General features: G+C 35.7%; 1 protein-coding gene across 1 annotated transcript in view; it reads right to left on the minus strand.

Moving 5' to 3' along the window:
* FLRT2 (fibronectin leucine rich transmembrane protein 2) overlaps positions 1 to 24,106 on the minus strand; it is an 80,761-nt gene extending 56,655 nt beyond the window's left edge. The window contains exon 1 of the mRNA XM_053697583.1: positions 23,418 to 24,106. The gene's annotated coding sequence lies outside the window, so the exon portion shown is untranslated. The remainder of the gene's footprint in view (positions 1 to 23,417) is intronic.
* Positions 24,107 to 24,868: the final 762 nt, after the last annotated feature.

The raw sequence follows: 24,868 nt of genomic DNA on the forward strand, positions 1-24,868 counted from the left end.
TCATAAAAGAAAAATGTGGGGTCTCATATCTTTTAACATCATTGTTTTATTTGTTTAATCCATGCAACCTTCTAATACAATAATAAAATGTTATGATTTGTGCAAGCATTTCATTGGATACTTGTTAGTAAGTATGTGTTAACCCCCTCCCCACACACACACACCTGCACACACGCACGCACACACACACACATGCACACACACCTGCACACGCACGCACACACACACACACCTGCACACACACACACACCTGCACACACACGCACACACACACACCTGCACACACACGCACGCACACACACACACACCTGCACACACACGCACACACACACGCACACACACACCTGCACACACGCGCACACACACACGCACACACACACACCTGCACACACACACCTGCACACACACGCACACACACGCACACCTGCACACACACGCACACACACACGCACACACACACCTGCACACACGCACACACACACACCTGCACACGCACGCACACACACACACACCTGCACACGCACGCACACCTGCACACACACGCACACACACACACACCTACACGCACACACACACACACCTGCACACACACACACCTGCACGCACACACACACACACCTGCACACACACGCACACACACACACCTGCACACACGCACGCACACACACCCACACCTGCACACGCACGCACACACACACACACACCTGCACAAGCACGCACACACACACACACCTGCACACACACGCACACACACACACCTGCACACGCACGCACACACACACACCTGCACACGCACGCACACACACACACACCTGCACACGCACGCACACACACACACCTGCACACGCACGCACACACACACACCTGCACACACACGCACACACACCTGCACACACACGCACACACACCTGCACACGCACGCACACACACACCTGCACACGCACGCACACACACACCTGCACACGCACGCACACACACACACACCTGAACACACGCAAACACACACACACCTGCACACGCACGCACACACACACACACCTGCACACGCACGCACACACACACACACCTGCACACGCACACACACACACACACACACCTGCACACGCACGCACACACACACACACACACCTGCACATGCACGCACACCTACACACACGCACCTGCACACGCATGCACACACACACCTGCACACGCACACACACACCTGCACACACGCACACACACACACCTCTACACACGCACACACACACCTGCACACGCACGCACACACACACCTGCACACACACGCACACACACACACACACCTGCACACGCACGCACACACACCTGCACACACACACACCTGCACGCGCACGCACACACACACCTGCACACGCACGCACACACACACACCTACACACACGCACACACACACACACCTGCACACGCACGTACACACACGCCTGCACACGCACGCACACACACACACACCTGCACACGCACTCACACACACACACACCTGCACACACGCACACATACACACACACACACCTGCACACGCACGCACACACACACACACACCTGCACACACACAAGCACGCACGCACACGCACGCACAAGCACGCACACACATCCTTGGCAGAACATGTGCTCTGCTGAGGATCGTCCCTGGAACTTGGCTGGTGCATACATTTAAAGGGACATCATTCTGTAAATGTTCTTGCCTATGATGTGTTCCCAATGATAGTACATTTTACTTACTGAAGTATATTTAGTTGTATGCAATTAGCTAATTTACCTTTATTTTAACAAAAAGTAGCAGAAGAAATAAATGCCCTAGTGAGATGTTGAAGACTGTAGCCCATTTAAAAGGGTGTTCCTGCAGCTGTGTTGAATAAAATAAGCGCTTGTTTGCTATATTGTGTTGAACTCTCTTTCAGGTATTCATTTTTATTTTAAACAAACAAAAATAAAAAAAATACTGTGTTTGTTAATATAAAATTGTATAGAGAAAACTTGGCACAAAATCCATCTATTCTATACAGGCATTTGCCATGAGTAACAAATTTATGAATGCCAACAAACAAGTCAAAGTGTTTCTACACCGGCATAAGTGCTATGTGCCTTACAATCAGTGTTTTTTTTAATTAGATAAATCTAACAAGATAGGCACTTTAGTAAAAAATAAAAAAAATCTGTTTCATAGGTAAAAGGGTTTCTTCAGTTTTTCTTTAGTCACTTACTATAGATTTGAGCCACGATAGAGCAGATTGTCCCCATAAGACAGGACACAACTGTAAGTGAAGCCCACACAACACAAACTAACGCTTTTGACTGTGCCAAGAGGAGAGCTTTCTCAGTAATAATCCCAGATGGTCTTGATGACCCTTCCTAGGCAAACAGCGGCTTGAGCAGTTAATTTGTGCTTCCTTTCTGCAGTCCCTACATCTCCTGGGATTTAGAACCTTGACATCCCAGCTTGCATGCGATCAGGTGAAAAGCAAACTGAATAAGCAAACTGCAGCCTATACACAGTAGTACCCAAGATGACATGGATTAAAACAGATATGGGGGATTAAATCACAAGCCAAAAGGTCAGAAAGCAAAAAGAAAGTTGAACTGAGTTTTTTTTCTTATCGAGTTTCTTTCAACATTATGTTCTGTTCATAAATAACTTTAGTTTATTGTCACATTTCAAGGAATATGTTCCTTATATTCTGCATTGGTCATGTTGTCTAGTAGCTTTGGTTATAAACTAATAAGGCATAAAGAGTCTACTTTCCAACAGTAATGTGTTTATATATATATATAAACACATAAATATTTACATACACACACACATAATGTCTAAGAAGGCCCAGCACTCCATAAATAACTCAACAAATAAACAAAATACATTATTTGGGGTGCACTTTAAATTAATTACATAGTTCAAGCCCGCAAAGGCACTCTCCAGGAGTTAATTTGCAAGCTAGAAGAGTTTTACATATAAAGTAAATGTTTTAACACTAGTGACACTGTAATACTATGTGTTTAACCACAGGAAAGAGGTTAAATGCTTAAAGTCCTGCTGGGGACACGCAGTGCAGTGTAAAGTGGAAAATACCAGTGATCCAATTAGCAGCGTTAGTCATACGACCCAACTGTGCGACTAGTGCTGCTGATTGGATCACATGGAAGTTTCTTTGTGGGAGTTAAACACATAGAATTACACCATTGCTAATCCATTAAAACATGTAAGTTTAACACTATATTAGCCCTTTAATGTTTAGCAAAACTATGTTAAAACTAATCATAAATCTTATGTCCCTTAAAGTAAAAGTCAACAATAGCGTTTGTGAAACGCTAGGGATGACTGTTAAAACAAATAAAGGGCACTTTCATTCATGAATATAAGATACTTCATGCAGAAAATGCCTTTATTCGTTTCAACCGTTCGCCGTAAAAAAAAATGTTTTGCTAAAAGGTGAAGTTTTCACCTCTTAGCCAATAGCTGTGCGGTAAATCCGGTTAAAGGGACACTGAGCTCAACATTTTTCTTTCATGATTCAGATAGAGCATGCAATTTTAAGCAACTTTCTAAATTACTCCTATTATGAATTTTTCTTCGTTCTCTTGCTATCTTTATTTGAAAAAGAATGCATCTAAGCTTTTTTTTGTTTCAGACTCTGGACAGCACTTTTTTATTGGTGGATGAATTTATCCACCAATCTGCAAGAACAACCCAGGTTGTTTACCACAAATGGGCCGGCATCTAAACTTACATTCTTGCATTTCAAATAAAGATAGCAAGAGAACAAAGAAAATTTTATAATAGGAGTAAATTAGAAAGTTGCTTAAAAAGTCATGCTCTATCTGAATCATGAACGAAAATATTTGGGTTCAGTTTCCCTTCAACTTTCAACTCATAATACGAGAGCAACCAGACGGGTACAATTAGCGCTCTAGCTCTGGCCCTAACTGCTTTTCCTGTCATTTAAAGGGACACTCAATCAAAATTAAACTTTCATTATTTAGATAGAGCATGCAATTCTAATCAACTTTCTAATTTACTTCCATTAACAAAATGTGCACAGTCTTTATATATTTTAACTTTTTGAGTCACCAGCTCCTACTGAGCATGTGCAAGAATAAGTGTGTATGCATTTGTGAATGGCTGATGGCTGTCACATGGTACGTGTATGCATTTGTGAATGGCTGATGGCTGTCACATGGTACGTGAATGCATTTGTAATTGACTGGTGGCTGTCACATGGTACGGGGGAGTGGAAAAAGACATAACTTTTAAAATTATCAGAAAAAAAAAATCTACTACTCATTTGAAGTTCAGACTAAGTGCTATTGCATTGTCTTGTTATCTTGCATTTTTTGATTATGCAAATCTACTGTGTTGACTGGTCCTTTAAATCCAAAAACTATAGTGAATGAGCTAATTTCTTTCTGGAGAGAACAAAGGAAATATAATAATAAAACACAACATTTTAGGATTTGCAATAGGTTTGTTCCAAGATTACAAAACATTGCATACTATGCTAAAATTAAAGTTTCAGCCGTTTTCAAAATATTAATTATCTTTTGCGATCTGGATAATTTCTGTTGCACACATAGAAAAATGTCATCTTAATATCCCTTTAAAGGGCCATTATACACTCATTTTTTCTTTGCATAAATGTTTTGTAGATGATCTATTTATAAAGCCCATAAAGTTTATTTGTTTGTTTTTAAAAATGTATAATTTTGCTTATTTTTAAAGAACATTGCTCTGATTTTCAGACTCCTAACCAAGCCCCAAAGTTTTATTTGAATACCGTCAGCTACCTTCTCCAGCTTGCTCCTGTTTGTGTAAAGGCTCTTTTCATATGCAAAAGAAGGGGGATGGGGGAGTGTCTTATTTCCCACTTGCAGTGGGCTTTCCAGCTACCTTTTCAACAGAGCTAAACTGAAAGCTTCTAAGTACGTTTTTAAACCATTTTATACTGGATTTTTATATCAGTATCTGTGCATCTTATTCTTTATAGTAGTGTCTATTACATGCAGTTATATGAAAATGACTGTATACTGTCCCTTTAAGTAGTAATTACATTTAGTATTCTGGCATCAAAGTGGTTAATTAAATAGTCTCTAATAAAGAGGTAAAAGAATCTACATTGCTCATTAAAAATTATTATTTTTTGCTACAGAATAATAATGGAGCAAAATACAATGCTAATTTGCCATATTAGATACACTAGAAAAAAATCTTTCCAAGCTTTTTTTCCGTTCACTCGGCAAAGCTTTTTTTTTTTTGGTTTAGTTTATTTATGGCGCGCTAGACAGGAGCTTTATGATGCGATCGTACATTGCATGTATCTCATTTATATATGAATATATAGATATATATATATGGGCAAGAAAATGATATGCAATATGCTACAAATCCCATTCTAAAAGTTGTGATTAAACAGGTGCAGACTTGCCAAGTACTATTCATTAGTAGATATGCTTACATTAATAAAAACTGTGTACGTGCCTAGACAAGCCTTGAGAAAGCTTAGGAAAGTGGATAACTCAGGAGGAAAGAAAGTGACATGTTTTCTCAGTGCTTAAAGTGACATGAAACCCCCAAAAATGTATTTCATGATTCAGATAGAGAAAACAATTTTAATCAACATTCCGATTTACTTCCATTAAATTTGCTTAATTTTTCAGATATCCTTTGTTGAAGAAAGAGTAATGCACATGGGTTAGCCAATCACACAAGGCATCTATGTGCAGCCACCAATCAGCAGCTACTGAGCCAAATTAGATATGCTTTTCAACAAAGGGTATCAAGAGAATTAAGCAAATTAGATGATAGAAATAAATTGGAAAGTTGTTTAAAATTGCAGACGTTTTCTAAATCATAAATGAAAAAAATAAATCGATTTCATGTCCCTTTAATGCTACTCTTTTCTAGTTTAAAGTGATAGTAAACTTGACATGTTTTAAAATCAGGCCCTGAATCTAAGTAATGTTTTAGATGGACTTTAAATGGTCACTTCTAATGAAGGTGTACTGTAAATTTCTTTTTAATCAAGCCACCCCATTAATGGTTTATGTAAATATATATAGATAGATAGATAGATAGATAGATAGATAGATAGATAGATAGATAGATAGACAGACAGGGAGACAGGGAGACAGTCATAGTCAGACCGATATGTAGATGATAGATTAGATAGATAGATAGAGATAGATATAGATAGATATAGAAAGATATAGATAATGATAAATAGATAGATATAGATAGATATAGAAAGATATAGATAATGATAAATAGATAGATGATAGATAATGATACATAGATAGATAGCTAGATAGATAGATGATAGATAGATATAGATAGATAGATATAGAAAGATATAGATAATGATAAATAGATAGATATAGATAGATATAGAAAGATATAGATAATGATAAATAGATAGATGATAGATAATGATAGATAGATAGATAGATAGATAGATAGATAGATAGATAGATAGATAGATAATGATACATAGATTATAGATAGATCAGTATTGGCAAATCCCACAGGGCTTCTCTTACAATGAAATTTGTGGTTTGGGGTTACCTTGTATAATGTAACGTTGCTGCTAGCTGTGTGTCTGTAAATCTAACACACATTGTTTTTTGCTCTAGATAGGATGCAGATATTGACACACCTTTAGGGGAAGTGTGGAAAGCATTGTATTCAGTTATTGCTGACACCTTTACTGGCTCTGGGCAAGAGTAGAAAGAGAGTGAAAAAATAGAGAGAAACAGACATTGGAAAGCAATAGTAGAGAAAAGGAGAGACAGTAGAGAGAAAGTAGAGAGAGAGACAGACAGTGGAAAGAATGAGACAGTAGAAAGAGAGAAACAGACAGTGGAAAGAACAAGATGGTAGAGAGAGACAGACAGTGGAATGAACAAGACAGTTGAGACAGAAAGTGGAACGAATGAGACAGTAGAGAGAGAGAAAGATACAGTTGAGAGAGACAGACAGTGGAAAGAACAATTCAGTAGAGTGAGACAGTGGAAAGAACAAGACAATAGAGAGCGATAGACAGTGAAAAGAACTAGGCAGTTCAAAGAGAGAGACAGACAAACGAGACAATAGAGAAAGAACGAGACAATGGAGAGCTATAGACAGTGAAAAAAATGAGACAGTACAAAGAGAGTGACAGACAATTGAAAGATTGAGACAGTAGAAAGAGAGTGACAGACAGTGGAAAGAATGAGACATTAGAGGGAGACAGACAGTGGAAAGAATGAGACAGTAGAGAGAGACAGACAGTGGAAAGAATGAGACAGTAGAGAGAGACAGACAGTGGAAAGAGAGACAGACAGTAGAAAGAGAGTCAGTAGAGAGAGACAGAAATAGGGGAAAACAGACAGTAGAGAGGGACAGACAGTGGAAAGAACAAAACAGTATAGAGAGACTTTAGAAAGAGAGTCAGTAGAGAGACACAGACAGTGGAAAGAGGGACAGACAGTAGAAAGAGACAGACAGTAGAAAGAGAGGCAGTAGAGAGAGACAGACAGGGGAAAGAGAGGCAGTAGAGAGAGACAGACAGGGAAAAAAAGAGACAGTAGAGAGGGACAGAAAGTGGAAAGAACGAGACAGTAGAGAGACAGACTGTGGAAAGAGAGACAGACAGTAGAAAGAGAGACAGACAGTAGAAAGAGAGACAAACAGTAGAAAGAGAGGCAGTAGAGAGAGAGACAGAAAGGGTAAAAAAGAGACAGTAGAGAGATACAGACAAACGCTAGTCAAGGCATTTATGCATCAGTATTACAGTATCTGTTAATATTGCACAAACTTTGTTAGAAAATGCTCAATAATTTGCTCTGGTAGTCAAAAGGTTAACTATGACTTGTTGTCCAAATATAAACTTTTTTGAAACAAGAACATAGGAATCTATCTTCTGGTTTATCACAGACACAGGTTAAAGGGACATGAAACCCTAACATTTTCTTTCATGATTTAGATAGAGCATACAATTTTAAGGAAACATTTCAGCTTACTTCTATTATAAAGATTTTTTTTTATTATTCTCTTGGTATTCTTTATTGAAGGTTCACCAATGCACAACTGGGAGTTAGATGAACAAAGATGTTTAGTCAATGACAAGAGGCATACATGTTCAGCCACCAATCAGAAGCTAGCTCCCAGTTCGAGTCTACATAGGTATGCTTTTCAACAAAGAATATCAAGAGAAAGAATCAAATTATATAATAGAAGTAAATTGGAAATTTGTTTAAAATTGTATCATGAAATAAAATGTTGAGGTTTCATATCCCTTTAAATATGTTTACAAGCAAAACATTTTTGTAAGCTTAGGACATTATAGCCATAATAGAAATTATTTTTCACTTAATAATTTTGAACCGAAAGCCAGGTGTTAGCATGGTTAGCGCTCTCTCCAGAGTGCATTAGGGTAAGTATTGTAGCTACAGGTTAACTTTTCACCTGTAGCTTCGAAACATTTACGTTTAACAAAAATGATGTAAATGTTTAACGAGAATTCGATTTTTGTTTAGTTTTAACTGAAATGAAAACCGTATAGTGCAGGCAACAAATATACAGGTAAACTCATATCCTTGAATATCTGAAATGAAAATTTTGTCCGAAACAAAATTTTATCCCCGGCACATCCCTAGATAGATACTACTACTTGATTACTAAAATATGATGCTTGCAAAATTGTATGAAGAATAACTGAAAAGGTCCATTATTATACACACATGATGATATAGATAGATAGAATATTAGATGAAAACGGGGATAAAAAATGTACAGATAGATAGATAGATAGATAGATAGATATTTGATGAAAATGGGGATAAAAATTTACACTGAGATAAGGCTTTATCCTTTGTTTAGCACTAAATTAACTAATAACTTTTTCTCTCTTAAAGGGACAGTATACACTGATATAAAAATACATGATAAAACGGTTTAAAGACTTACTTAGAAGCTCTCAGTTTAGCTATGTTGAAAAGCTAGTTGGAAAGCCCATTGCAAGTGGGTAATAAGACACTCCCCACTCCCCCTTCTTTTGCATATGAAAAGACCCTTTACATAAACAGGAGCAAGCTGGAGAAGGTAGCTGACGGTATTCACATCAAACTTTGGGGCTTGGTTAGGAGTCAGAAAATCACAGCAATGTTATTTAAAAATAAGTAAAACTATACATTTTTTTTAGATAAATAATATTATGGCCTATATAAATAGATCATCTACAAAACATATATGCAAAGAAAAAATGAGTGTATAATGTCCCTTTAACTACTACTTAAATATTTTTTTCAAGCAGTCATTGTCTATGGCAGTTAACAGGGGGAAATATACAGGACAAAGGCAAACTGTGCACAATGCAACTGTAGTTTCCTGCTAATGAATATTATGTACTGGAGCAGCAGGAAGACGGGGCCTTCCTCGGGCCAGGCTGTGAGTGTCCCTAGCTGCAGCCTGCACTGATGCCTGCCATGCTGTATGCAAACAGCACTGCGTATACATATATATGCACAAAGCATGACTCGGAGAGCTGCTAAGGGCATTAGAAAATGTCACAGATATTTAACACAACACAAGCTGTGAGTAGAAATAAGAGCAAATTTTGTTCAGCCCAGTAAATTGTATTTATGCTGTTGCAGTTCCTCTAAAAGACAGGGTTGTGTAACCTAATGCCCCAGGGCCACAGTGCACCATTCCAGTGATTTTTATCTGACCCTTATCTTCATTTCATACTTTATTGCAATATATTTTCTGTATAAATCTAGTATTATTTGTTTTAATTGTTAAAGGGACAATAAACCCAAATTTTTTTCTTTCATGATCCAGATAGAGCATGCAATTTTAAGCAACTTTCTAATTTACTCCTATTTCTTCATTATCTTGCTATCCTTATTTGAAAAAGAAGGCATCTAAACTAAGGAGCCAGTCAATGTTTGGTTCAACACACTGGACAGGACTTGTTTAATGGTGGGTGCATTTAGCCACCAATCAGCAAGCACATCCCAGGTTGTGAACCAAACATGGCCCGGCTTCTAAACTTACATTCTTGCTTTTCAAATAAGATAGCAAGAGAATGTAGAAAAAATGATAATAGTAGTAAATTAGAAAGTTGCTACAAAAAGCATGCTCTATCTGAATCATGAAAGAACAATTTTGGGTTCAGTGTCCCTTTAATTTTAGGTCTGTACAGCTCCTCATATGAACAGGATGAACAGAACTACATTAAAGGGACAATGTACTTAGACAAGCAGCTGATAAGAGTTCATTGTATTCACATTTGCTGCAAGAACACCCTTTCAAATGGACTGTTCTCTCTTTCCTCCACCAGAAGATCAATTTCTGCTGCTGACTCTTGTATACATATCTTTTCTATAGTCTTTACTTCAGTATTCAAAGTTTCAGTATTGGTGGCAGTTTCTACAGGCAAAAGCAGCTATTTCAAAAGACAGAATAAAGATAAATGAGTTCATTTTAAAAGCACAGTCAAGTCCCAAAAAAACTTTCATGATTCAAATAGGGCAATTATAAACAACTTTCCAATTTACTTTTATCACCAAGTATGCTTTGTTTTCTTGGTATTCTTAGTTGCAAGCTAAACCTAGGAGGTTCATATTCTAATTTCCTAGACCTTGAAGGCCGCCTCTGCATTTGACAGTTTTTCACCACTAGAGGGCATTAGTTCATGTGTTTCATATAGAAAACATTGAGCTCATGCAGGTGAATTTACCGAGGATTGGCTAAAATGTAAGTCTATCAAAAGAACTGAAAAAGGGGGGAAGTCTGTAGAGGCTTAGATACAAGGTAATTACAGAGGTAAAATGTGTATTATTATAACTGTGTTGGTTATGCAAACTGGGGAATGGGTAATTAAGGAATTATCTATCTTATAAAACAACAAAAATTCTGGTGTTGACTGTCCCTTTAAACAATGTAATACTTTACAGCAGGCAATGTCTCTTTAAAGAGGTTAAGTCCTTCTCCAGACAGGTTGCAAAGTTTAAAAATTAAACTGATAAATCATATATAAAATTGAGTTAAAAAAAAAAAAAAAAGCTTCAAATGAAAAGATGCAATTTTAAAGTAAAACTAAGCTTTTTTTTTTTTTGTTCAATGAATTGATAGCAGTGGTCGTGTTTGTTTCCTTTTTTTTCCCCTACAAGTTGCTTCATCAAAATTCATCCCCTCTGGTACAGCCAGTGGCAAATTCTCTGTGGTTCGGTTGCATTAACAATTAGTTCTGCTTAGAACAGCAACACAAGATAAATTATCGGTCAATAATTCAAGAGGCAGATTTAGCAAACACCATCTCTTGCACAGTATTTGTGGTTCCCGAAAACTGGGAAAAATAACCTTGGAACATAAAATTAAATGCAGAAACAGAACTGTTTGTATCTCTTCTATTTACTGATCTAAGAGCATTAAACCTTACTTCACCCTTTTTTTTTACTGTACGAATGGCCCGATATCTATTTTTTTATAAGTGTCCTTCTCCCCTGGGAAGGCACTCAATGAATCAACAACTCTTTCTGTAAAGCTTACATTGCCAAATTATAACAGAGGCTTTGAAGGAACATTAAGTTACAGTCATTTATCCGACAAAATCCTTTCTGACTGCATTAGATGAAATGTGGACAAAAAGGGCTAGATTACAAGTGGAGCGATAATGTATCACATGCTGTAAATGGGCAAATTCGCCCATTTACGGGTGCACGATAAATAACCAGCCATTACAAGTGGATGTTATTGCTACTGAAAACTCATGGTAGCAATTAGCTTTCCAAAAATTAACCAGATGTCAGATCTCTGTTTCATTTTCAAAATAACCCCCAAAATATAGAATATTCTTTTTTTTTATTATTTATAAAAAACGAGTAGCTTTAATAAAAAAAACTGCAAAGAGCAGATATGAAAGGTTAAAGTTGGCGGGTGCAGGTTGCTAGAAAAAAAACGGCACTGAAAAGTGCCTTTACATAGCGGTCTATGGGAACTGGGTGTCCCCTGTAAATATATACGCTGCGCTTAGGTTCTGTGCCGTGTATGACGGCATCAGAACAAGGCTCCCATTGGAGCCTATGGAAGCGCCCTCTTGTGGGTGCAATGCTTCCATGCAAAGAGATCGCAAGGATTCATTCACATTGCACCTAACTTCTAATATGCGTACACTTGCGTGCGTTGGTATTACAAAGTGGAGTGCAAATATCGCTTTAGCGAAATCAATATTTTGTACTCCACTTGCAATCTGGCCCAAAATGTTATATATTCTTACAAAGGAGAGATAAATCCTGGGAGCTTGCATATGGAGAAAAAAATAAATAATATTTATGCATAGTATGAATCCAATAAATGTCAGTTCTAATTTAGAAAGATTATTTATCAACTTCATATACTTTAGACATCTCTGTACTAAAAAAATGATTTTTGTTTAGAAAATCTATCTTGAAATGCATATAAGATTGTAGCATTTTAATGGATATCAAAAAAATGGTAAGTTGAGAGCGTATATTCAAAAATAAGTGTAAAAATAAAAAAATTTAAGGAAAAAGAAAACAAAAATAATTTATGATTTATCCAACAGGGGGAGATAGTAAGCTATAGTCATGTGGAAATAAAACTACATATGATATAGAATTTTACATCTGGCTTACAGATTTTTTATTGTTATTTAATTGAACATATCTATTCTATTTACAAACAGCATTTGCTATATCCTAGTGAAAGTATGCAGCTACCTATTTTTTAAATAAAATGTGTCAATCCTAGGTTGAAATGAAGAGCTAACATTCTATTTTTAGCTGATGAAACATACACTGGCAATATAGAGAGCTGTATCAGTGATCTGCAAACTCTGGTTTGTTCATTACAGTTTTCTAATAAATAGGTATCTGCTATACTGGACTCTCTACAATTGGCAATTAACAGAAAATCTGCAATATACTGCAAAGTGCTACATAATTTATTTCCAGAGCAATAATAGAAATTTTTTTTTTTCAGAATTTAGTGCTAATACTTCAATAGTATATATATATTATTTAGCTACATTTGACACCAAGAAATACAACAGAGGTTACAGTGTCACTTTATTTTCTAAAAAGAAATTCACCATGTTTTCATGAGAAAAAACGTATTTAAATAAAATGTGATTTAATTAATTTTGTATTTTTAAACATATTGAAATACTTTAAAATGAAATTAATTATTCTTCTGCAAATAACTAAGCAATTGCAACTAAGTTTTCATCAATTTTAAAGCAAGCTTTACTGTGATAAAAATGTTTATATTTTCTGTATCTGCAACAATGATAACCATTAAAGAGACATAAAACTGAAATAAGTGGGATAGAGTATTTTAATTTTGCACTGTTTATTTTCCTATGACTGTGTTTAACCCTTACAAATGTGTTAAACATATATGTAGCAATGTACTACTGGGAGATAGATGAAAATGTCTGGAGAGATACTGACAAGAGGCATATGTGAGTACTCACCGATCACTAGTTAGCTCTCAGCAGAACATTGCCAGGTTTGACACCCAGGGAACAAAGTAAATCTGATATCAGAAGTAAATTGAAATGTCTCTTAAAATAACACATTTTGTCTGAATCATGAAAGATTAATTTTACTTTCATATTCCTTTTAGAGTGCTTGTTCCCCAACTGTATGCCATCTAATAGGCTCCTATTCATAGGGTATACAGTGGGCATGTATTTTTTCTTTAGTTTGTTGCATTGAAAAGAGATTTATAAAAAAAAATCTTGTTTTTTTTTGTTTTTTTAAGTTTGGGGTTCTGTGCAAAGATAAAAAATAGTAGCTTGGTGTTCTCATTTTTGTATTCTTGTAGCGCATGTCACTAGACATCTACATAGCAGTAGAGGTTGTCAATATTAGCCAGTGAGCAATCGTTCCCAATGCACCTCCTGTTATTTTCAAAACAAAACAGCTTTACATAGTAGTTAACGTATGTATGGTTTTTTTTTTTTTGTTTTAAATTATGATATCATTTTTTAACTGTATAGTCTGGATAAAAAGGCATAGAGCACAATGCGCTAGTTGCTGTCATCCGGAATATTACTTCCTACACAGGTATCCCAGCCTCTTGTATACCAATCCTGGGTAAGAATGGTCAAAGGAGCTATAACTTGCACCCTAGAAGGGCATGAAACCGCCTCAATGGAAAGAAAATATAATATCTTTAATCTAAAAATTAAAAGCAAATACTAAATCCACTGGACATCAAGAGAAATAAAAAAGGAAATGTCAAGAAAGTGAACACCTTTTCTTAAAAATGAATAAACAAACAAACAAATAAGACCTCTCATTAAAATAACAGTCTCTTAGTTCATATGAGCAGACACTTGACCTGATTGCTATCACATAGCCAGTTATTGTACAAATTGCTTCAGGGTTAACTGTTAAAGGGACAATTCTAATGTAAAAATACACTCTCTAATTTAGAGCGTGTCATTTTTGAATTGCTGTCATTTGCTAACCATGTATTAGTCCTGCTTATAGTCACAACACTTTGCAGGTCTTGGGCAGGAAGCAGCCAAAGAGCAAATTAGGCATTGCATACACAGATCACTATGCATTGCAGACGATCTGTGGGGCTTTAACACACAGAAAGCAAAAATACATGCACAAAGATATTAGAGCATGCAACTTCTGGATAAGAATGCCCCTTTAATGTGTATTGTATTTTGCTTGCTTGTAGTGATATTAGTGGTGAGTTGTTTTATGCCCCCAGAAAATTTTCTGTGGATGCCCATCTATGCAACAGGGTTTTGCAAAAAGGCAGATACAAAAAAAAAAAAAACATAAAAAAGACTGTGTTAAGTAAATATATTCCCTTTATATACACCATGAATATACATATTATGCCTGATACATCTCCATTACCACATAGTGGTCTGCAATATAAAACTCCCTGTATCACCAAATAATCAGGAAATAAATCCCTGATCATATGTTCTTGGGCTAAACATATGACAACACCAAAAAAAAAAAAAAGGGACCTACTTAAGAAGTTCTTATATGTGTAAAATGCAGAGGGTATTTTCCTTTCCTTGTTATGTTTCTTAAAAGTTTAAGAATTTCTTTAAGAATTCAGATTTTTTTTATTTTTTTTAAGGAGTTTCAGGTAATGAGAAATGTTTTTTTTCAAATATGACTACAGGCATTTTGCAGTACATGTGCCCTAACAAAAAATAATTCTAGTATTTTAAATTTGCATTTCAAATTTGCCATTGATGTCCCTTTAACACAACACCTATAAGAAAATGTTAGAGTGCACAAAACGCGTAAGTGACTAGAGTGCCCTCTACACTCTTTTGGCTCTTTGATCAAGAACAGTTGTGTCTTGAATGTAGATAGGAATTTAATTGTGGCTCTCTGCTAGGTGCTGAGAAGTTGATCCCAGAATTGTGATTCTGACAACCACTAATGAAAATATGACCAGTATGTGTACAAGTGTATCTTGTACAACAATCATGGTATTAAATAGCAGATAGGTTTTTTGTACACATAAGCACAAAAAAATATCCAGCTTGCAACTCACACATATTTTGACATCACTAACAAATGTCACAGATCGTTAGACCACAGTTCACTAAAGTCTGATCAATGACAACTCTAAGTTTGCCAATCTGTGTGCCTAAAATTATTTTGCCTGTGCAACTTTTTTTAATAACAGTATGGATATACATGTGGCTCTGTATAATAATTTTGAGGATAGCTATAGATAGATAGGCTTGCAACTTGCATTAATTAAAGGCTCCACTGCATTAGGATTGTACACACTCTGCACATGGCTATGTATAGACTGGCTGCTATGGGCCCCTACAGAACTTGGGCCCCAGTGCCACTGCACGGTGGTATGCCAGAGGTAGTTCCTCCCCTGCAACAGCACAAGGCATGGGCCTAGGGCCACAGATTTAGAAGAGGAAACAAATATTGAAGGGTAGTTCTGCGCCTTTCGACAAATACACCTATACACATTTAATCTTATTACAACAAATCAATTTCCCCAGGTTGTCTATTGTAGGTGAATTACCCCAAAATGTACCCTTGGGCTCCAGCTGAAAGAAATATGTGCATCCCACATGAGCTAAAACTGTTTGGGTGGGAGGAAAAAAATGGAGAGCAACAAATTTCCAGTGCCTAGGGCAGCATAAAAACAAATTATGCCAATGTTCTGACAGCAAGGAACCATTAAAAAATGGAAAAGATTAAAAAAAAACTGCGTATTTGGTGTGATTTGGTTTTAACTTCTGTGTGAGCATACAAAAGAGGGAGCGCTGCCCTTGATCTACAAAGATCTGGCATACAATACATATAAAGTGAATGGAGTTCATTTGCAGTGGGTCGTGATACGATAAAAAGCTATACGTTTGTAGTAAATATATATTTTGCAGACAGTTTTCAGTTTAGATTGCAATATTGCAAACACAAAGAAAAGTGACAACATTTTCATTGAGCTTTTACAAACATCTCCCTTTCAAGGATATACATTTTCATCACCTCGCTGAGGTTCTTTTCTCTCTACAACAATACGCCACAATGCAAAGCATGAGTTAGTTTGTAAACTGTACACTGCTATTTGTGATTCTATTTTCTTTTTATTTCATTTTAATACCACTATGTCTACTTGTGTGCATATGGAGTACTTTAGATTGTTTAATGGATAATTGCATTGTTATGTTTACAACTGGAATGTGATCTAGATTTATGTATTGCATCATACTCTTGTATTTGTGCACAGGTTACTAAAATATGATAGTTGCCAACTTGCCAAATTGTATGCAGAATAACTGCAAAGGTCCCTTATTATAAACATATGATGATAGATAGATAGATAGATAGATAGATAGATAGATAGATAGCACATAAAATATAATAGGCAGGAGAGAGTTATTCTTCTGCACATAATCATCTCAGTTTACTAAAATATGATGGTTGTAAAATTGATAGTTGCAAAATTGTATGTAGACTAACTCTTAAGGTCCCTTTTAAGTTTATTTATTATTATTTTATTATACACACACATGAGAGAGAGAGAGAGAGAGAGAGAGAGAGAGAGAGAGAGAGAGAGAGAGAGAGAGAGAAAGAGTGACACAGACACAGACACTGAGAGAGAGAGACACAGAGAGATAGAGAGAGATAGATAGATAGATAGATAGATAGATAGATAGATAGATAGATAGATCATAGATACCACATACAATTTAGTGGGAAGGAGAGGGTTAACCTTCTGCACATAATCATCTTTTAAAGGGGATGACAATTACACTGAATAAGTACAGAAAGCCCTGTAAATAAAATTATTGTGCACTAATTAAAGTTTGTAAAGAAAAAAATGATTGCCGTAAATTATGTCACTTTACTACTGTATACCAGCATTGACTCATAAGGCGAACAGGCTAAACATATTAACTAATACTTTGCTGGGTGTGTGGAAATTATTATTGTCAATATTATTATTATTATGATTATTTATTTGTAAAGAACAGCCAAATGCTAAATTAAATAAATAAATGCTTTATCCCATTAATTATACATATATATGCCCAAAACAAAAGTTTTGAAACTGGACTTCAAGACACCTGGGATTTTATTATGTAGACTACATAGGGATTTTATTATGTAGACTTTATAGGGATGTTATTATGTAGACTATATAGGGATTTTATTATGTAGACTATATTTCACACAAGAACTGCCATCAATCTTGTCTATTAGTGAAGCAAGTCTTCCTTTTCTCCTTCCCTACCTCCTAAGTCCCTAATACTTAAGAGTCCAAAAAAATTAAATAAATAAATCAAAATCTCAGGAATCGGTAAACTGGAGTACTTAAAAGGTAACATCTGACCCCTCCCAAAATTGTAAGAGACTGTAATATCTCTGTAAGAATTATTTATTTATTTATTATTTTTTTATAAAATATTTTACCAGGAAGGATACATTGAGATTTATCTCGTTTTCAAGTATTTCCTGGGACCACAAAACATTGCATTGATACAATAAAGTACAATAAAATACAAAAACAATAATAATACACAATATATGCAAACATTTAACATAGAGCAGGTAGGAAATATATAATCAACTTATGTTTTCTAAAAATAGTGTATTTCTGCTTTAAGTATTTTTGGCTACTATTTGTTATTTTTATTTAGATATATTTCTCCACCTTGGTTCATGCTATTTGGTTTATATGTTTCAGGTGCTGTAATGTTGTCTCAAAAGTAGAAACAACAGATGGACACCACACTATATATTGCTTAATCATTATTTCAAAATGTACCTATACAGCACATTATTCTCTAAAAAGAATTAAAGGATGACCACTGGATAAAACTGAAAGTTAACAGTAGGTTTATAAATCCAAGGATCTGCATTAATTCTATGTTCCCAACCCCATTGTCCAGCCAAAATAATTCTTCACCACCATACACATCAATGTACTTGACTCTTACGCCCATCTTGTCTCACTATAGCTTAGACTACCCAGTACTACTCCACCAAACTTGCTGCCCTAGATTGACTTATTCTGTCCAACCAAAGCTTTTCCAAAACTGCCCAATTCCGCTTTATATGATCATTAGCCTCAAAGTCCACTGCTTTTGTTTCTGCACTCTATAGCCCCACAGTTACACTAATTTGGCCTGTACCGTTTTAAACAGACTGTAATCACAGTAATAAAAAACAAAGCTGCCCTGCTCTGTTTAGATCTACCACTGGCCCTGCACAGTGGCGCTCAGCTTTTCTCATTCATACCTCTGATACAAGACAGGCCTAATGAAGCAAACTTTTTTGTTTGCTTTTCTATCATTTAATTATTATGCTGTGATATGAATGTAGATATAGAAAACAATATGAATCTAATTAAACATTTCCAAAACTGTCTTAAAATAGATTATAAGAACCATCCATGACCTTTGATTGCAACTTTCTCTATCCCTGCATAAAATGTACCTACAGTTCCAAATACTTGCACTTACATACAAACATATAAATAATTAAACAAAATGTAAAGACACCTCTATATTATACAGAGGGTAATGTGTTTGTTAAAATAATTGTGGTTTTGGTTTAGCTATCTTTAGTTTATCCTGTAGGAATAATGGAGATAAATAAAAATCCCCCCAAAATATTGGTATTGTAAATTTAATTTAAAGGAAATAAATCTATGATAAATATTTATAATACACAATTGTACTTGATAAATCAACCCATAAGGAGTAACCACCAAACATTAACAATTAAAGACTACTTTAAAAAAGTAATATTGAATACTCGTTACAAGGCAATAACATATCCCTAAATTGTAGCCAAATTTTCTTTATTTTACATCTGAAATATTTGTTTTAGATTGTGCTAAAATTTGTCTGGGAATGTGGCAATTTAGATATATCACAAATCTTTCCACAGAAATAACACAGAGATGATAGATAAGGCTTTGTACAAAACTTAATTCAACAACGCATTTCATGCTGTTTCTGTGACATTGCAATCTCTTTTGGTGTTAAATGATCCTAAAATGTAAGCCATATTCTGCAAACATTAAAAGAAATAGTTATATATAATGTTTGTTCAGGTAATAATAATTCAGATTGAATGTATAATTCTATATCCTATAAGGGAGTCAGCATTTTGCTTCAAATTAATAGGAACTAAACTGCAAAGTATATGTGGACAGATCATGGCAACTAAATATAAAAAGAACAGTATAAATGGATAAAAAGACTAAATGTAAGGGTTGATATACGTGTTTGCAGAGATTTTTTGCATAGCATAGAATGTGCACTTTGTAGAGGATTTAATAGTAGATAAATTGTGGCAATCAAGTGTAGGATTATCCGAGCCTCAGCACTGGAAATTCAATGTATTTAGAGCTCAGTAAAACAAAAGCTTTATAGTTCTTGCAGATAGAGGTCAGTAATGTGCTGAATTTGAATCAAGACTACAGACAAACTGCTCAGTCATGGAATGATATTTACCCAAATGCATACAAGTTGATTATGTTATACTGGGACCCTGAGAGAGATAGACGAATGCTATTAATAAAAATCTGCTCTTTTTTATATTTATAATATTGTAGAAAATCTAAATGACATGTAATATTGTGGTTTGCTTCAGCATGATTATATAACATTTGTAATTGGACGGCAAATAATGCAAGCTAAATTAAATTCTGTCAATGCCAGAAGCATCCATTAGAGATAGTTCTAGAGGTGACCACAGTTATTGTAGCACCCCAAATCCTTAAAGTTGCAAATATTCATTAAATACGCAAGGCAGTTCTTGTTTACATGCCCTATGCTCTACCCAGGAAATGTATAGAGGCAAAAAGAATTATTTAAATAAGAAAAGCAAAAATATGTAGAAATAAATTGCTAGCATTCCCTGTATTTTAAGCTCCATTAGTACCACTGACTATATAACTGTCTCTCTCTCTCTCTCTCTCTCTCTCTCTCTCTCTCTCTCTCTCTCTCTTTCCTTTCTTTCTTATTTCATCTTGCCTAGCTCTGCCTTTTACAAATTGATAAAGATTCCTCCATAAAGTATGGAAAAGCTATATAGTTGCCATAACATTGTACTCTTAAATCAACACAACTTCAAAGTCAATATATGAGATCCTAACATCCCCTTTAAAAGATAAAATGCTTCTTTTGGGGAGTGCTATTTAAAGTGGGACATTAAGAGATGCAAGATCTAGAGAAGAACCCGACAAATCCAGTTAGCCATAGCTCTTAATATTCTAGTTCCATCTCTTAACTTTTTAATATGTTCTGTGTAGCTACCTCTAAAATTATTTTCTAGATTTCTCTAGATTTTAAGAAATGTAATTGTTTTCTTCGTGGTGTTCTGGGTGGCACTTACATATCAAATGAATGTGTCAACTCCTAATCTAGAGTATTGATGAGGCTCAGATGTGAAAGTTCCTAGCCCAACTGTTCTTTTTTTCTTTCATTTTTTTTAATGCCAAGCACCATTCTATAATCACAAACTTTTTAATGATATGGTAACCTCCTAAATGCATAACTATAGTAAGAGAATGGTCTATAAATATTTAATAACATCTCTAAAATCCCTCCTTTCCTTTAGAGATTGTTAGACATATATCCTATACTTTATTTACATATATTTTCAGAAGAACATAATATTACATAATGTGTCATAAAAATATATAATTAATAAAATATTGCTTGTTATTGCCACCAGCCTTGGATTTATGGGCTACTATAAATAATATTTTGAACACAAATCACAAAATATAGACACCAAATTATTTTATGAAGGGAAACATTTTATAGTTTTGCAAAGTGAGGATAAAAGAGAAGAAACTTGAAAAATAAAAAAAAATAATTTTCTTAGGCCATTTTGACATCAAATTATCAATTTTGTTTATGTAGACAAATATAATAGTTTTTTATAAACACGACAATGTCTGTTCTTTTTGACACAAGTATTATAGACTGCTCAATTACCTTTAGTTAAATTAAATCACAACTTTCTCTCTAAAACTTAATTATAATTTAGAATGAAGTTTGTTTTGTATTGATTGTCCTGGAATGGTGACTAATTCTCTTCAGATGTCACAACTTTGTCTAAAGAAAAATCTCTCTCTTGCAAACCATTTGCAGCAAGTAATCAATACCAACAGCAATTGGAATTTTAGGTATCTAGGCTTTTCTAAAATCACAACCCCCTCCTTGTCAAAATAAGATTGGCAGCCTTGCCTCCAACAGGGATTTAGAGTGGTTTAATAAGAATACAATTCATGTATAAATCTCGTAGGAATGCAGGTATTGTTAGCAACCAATGTTATCCTGTGTTTCTTTGGCATAATCTCTTAACAGATATTTCCCTATCTCCCTGTCCATCAAAGCTCTACCATATTTATGACACTATTAGGTCTTTTTATATGTCAGACCAGAATAATGAAGTAGAATGCCCAATATAGTGCCAATATGGTCATTAAAGACTAAGACACGACTATAACAGGTTCCATCATCATAAAAAATATGAAGTGCATTGATTTACAACAAATGAATATTAGAATATTTTTCTATAGCTAGATTAGGGTCTACTGCTGCCTTGTGCTGCATAACCCATAATATCATAATCTGTTCAATTTATAGTACTTAAATATAATGAGAATAGCAGTCTTAAATCCAGCATTAAAAGATTCTGGGTTCCACTGGAAATAGTTTAGGTGTTAATAGTCCATATGCTTCTCAATTAAATGACTGTTGGCTGGGCAGTGTATCAACAGCAAAAAAAAAAAATCTACAGTAACCTAAATTTTCCTAGCAATAAAAGTGCTTAATATGGATAGGAAACTGGGCAGTTACAGACATTTCTATAGATAGTCCATCCATTAGACCAATGACCCTATACAATCCAGGGAGGCTTTTGGCAAAATATACAATCATGGATTCCAGAGATAAGAAGATGCCCTTGTGTCTATATAGCCTGAGTGGAGATAAATGGCACATACTCAGCTATTGAATTTAATGTCTTGCCAGCTGCTTTCAAACAATCAATGAAAAATGATGTCTTCTAAACTGCAGTAAGTGTGAATGAGTATCATTATAGACATGTTTTCTGTGTGTGTATATCTGAATGGCAGCATAAACCTTAGTGAATTGGTCACAGAAAAGGTTGCCCTACCACTTTACCCCAACAATATGATATACATAACTGAGTAGTTCACTACTGAATTGGTTAAGGAAGAATTTTGTTCAGATCCCTAGGGTGTACTTGTTTTACTCCAGAGAATCAAATAAAAAAATCTAATAAAAATAACCCTTTCATGTCTAATTGTAATATTGCCTATCAATGCATATTCTAGCTAGTTTATATCATATATGAATTACTTTTGTTTAATTAAAAGCTGATCAGTTGTTTGATATTTGTTTATGAAAGATTTGTTTATCTTCAAATCTTATATTATGCTAAATATATAGATGAGACTAATTGGGAAGATTAAATAAATATTTATTAAACACATTTAAATACGATTAGAATGATTCTTGTTTTTTTCCACATGGCTAGTTGAGAAATGTATAAAGCTACATATAAAATGTATTGATTGCTTATATCAAACTTCTCATTAATATATCCCACGCATTTGTTCCTAGCCTGGCTCTTAAACGTCAGTGTTTAGATACCAATATACAGCTGCCTGGTCTGTAGCAATATATATCAGGACTCATGGCATATAATTAGTATGGTTATTATCTTTAGTATTTGTAACACCCTAATAATTCATGGAGATAGATATACTGTGTGGTAAGTGCTTTATGAGAATAACGTGAATATCTGGGGAAGGTGCTTTTGGTGCCAGACTAGTTCTGTACAGTATGGATCCTATAACAAGATCCTATCATTGACAGCAGTTAGTGCAGATCACACTGTACCTTTTTAGGTCTTTCTGTCCTCTCCAAGCACTCCGCATAATTCCAGTTATGATCCACAAACATAAGAAAAATCAAACTTTTGGAATCCTGTGTGTGCTTCTCATTGGCACAATCCAGCTCTGTGCGGCTGTCCCGAGCCCAGTAAACCAAGAGTCTGTGGGTGCTGTCCCGCAGAATCCTGTGCTCCCCACCGGCTGATCCCCAGCTCGATCCTCAATCCTTTATAGCAATGAGGCATCTTCCCTATTGGATCTCCCGTAGTGTTCACCAATGTACGAAAAAGACATATTATCCACAAACTGCAGGGAATCTAGAGAAAGTAATCCAGTGACCACAGCTAGATCACGTCTGTTAACCAGAGGGTGCTGGGGCTAGAAGTCTTACAGCCCTTACTGCGAGCTCCCTGTCCCAAGTCGTGTGGCTGGCTCACTCTGATGTTAAAGCAGATTAGGTCCTGCCTGCCTTCCCCACACACAGCCTCCAGCAGCCTGATCCAGCCTCCCAAATAGCATCCAGTGCAAGCACTGCAGAGATTAAAAGATTCGGGGCGTGGCTATGCAAATGAACACATGTAATATGTCACTTTATTTCCCTCCCTGGCCCCCTGATGCTGGCAGTAATGTTGCCTGAGACGTGTCTGTTCTGTTCTAATCTCAATCTTTGCCTATTTCCCCTCTCCCTGCTCCTGACACCCTTGGGAGATGTTTACAGTAATGAATTCACTTGATAGTCATCTCTCTTCTCTCTCTCTCCCTTTTTTTGCTTTCACTCCTCCTCTGCTTTGACTCTGTCCCCACCTACATTTCTGGGTTTGGAGAATGCTTGGAAGGCAAATCAGTCAGTAAAAAATCCTTCCAGGAGTCACAGTCAAGCTGTGCTATTTAACCTGTTCCCTCCCACCGGGTAATTACCACTAAGGGGTTAAAACCTGGGGGATTTATGCATAAGGTAGTGAGCCTTGTGGAATATGATCGGTTGTCAGAAGCAATGGGGTATTATTATACATGATGGATTATGGAAGAGTCATATCCATTCATATTAAAATGAATCAGACTTCTATTGCAGGGAAATGGTTAATTGTGAATGAAGTCCTGTTGGTTACCTGTTATTTGGCTGGTGACGAAGAGCATCAATGCAAGTGAAGAAGTTCTTATCAGGTATCAGGAGGATCCCTGGAGATATTTGGGGTGAGATAAGGACTTAACAGACAAATCAGCAGCACTTAAAGTAAGATAGCAGTAGAGTTTCTGCTTTGATTGCTGGGATCTGGATATGTAGCTTTGACAGGATTTGGTTGCTAGGTGCTGTAACCCAGCAGTGAACATGTTAATCTGCAACTGTTTGTGGTTCTGATTACAGCCTCTTTACAGCTGTGTGTGTGCTGTTTACTGCAACCTCATACAGTTAGGGTGCATGCGATGTGCTCTTACTCTGTCACTGTGTGTGGTGTC

This window comes from Bombina bombina, chromosome 1, assembly GCF_027579735.1.
Source record: "Bombina bombina isolate aBomBom1 chromosome 1, aBomBom1.pri, whole genome shotgun sequence".
In the NCBI taxonomy this organism is placed as follows: domain Eukaryota; kingdom Metazoa; phylum Chordata; class Amphibia; order Anura; family Bombinatoridae; genus Bombina; species Bombina bombina.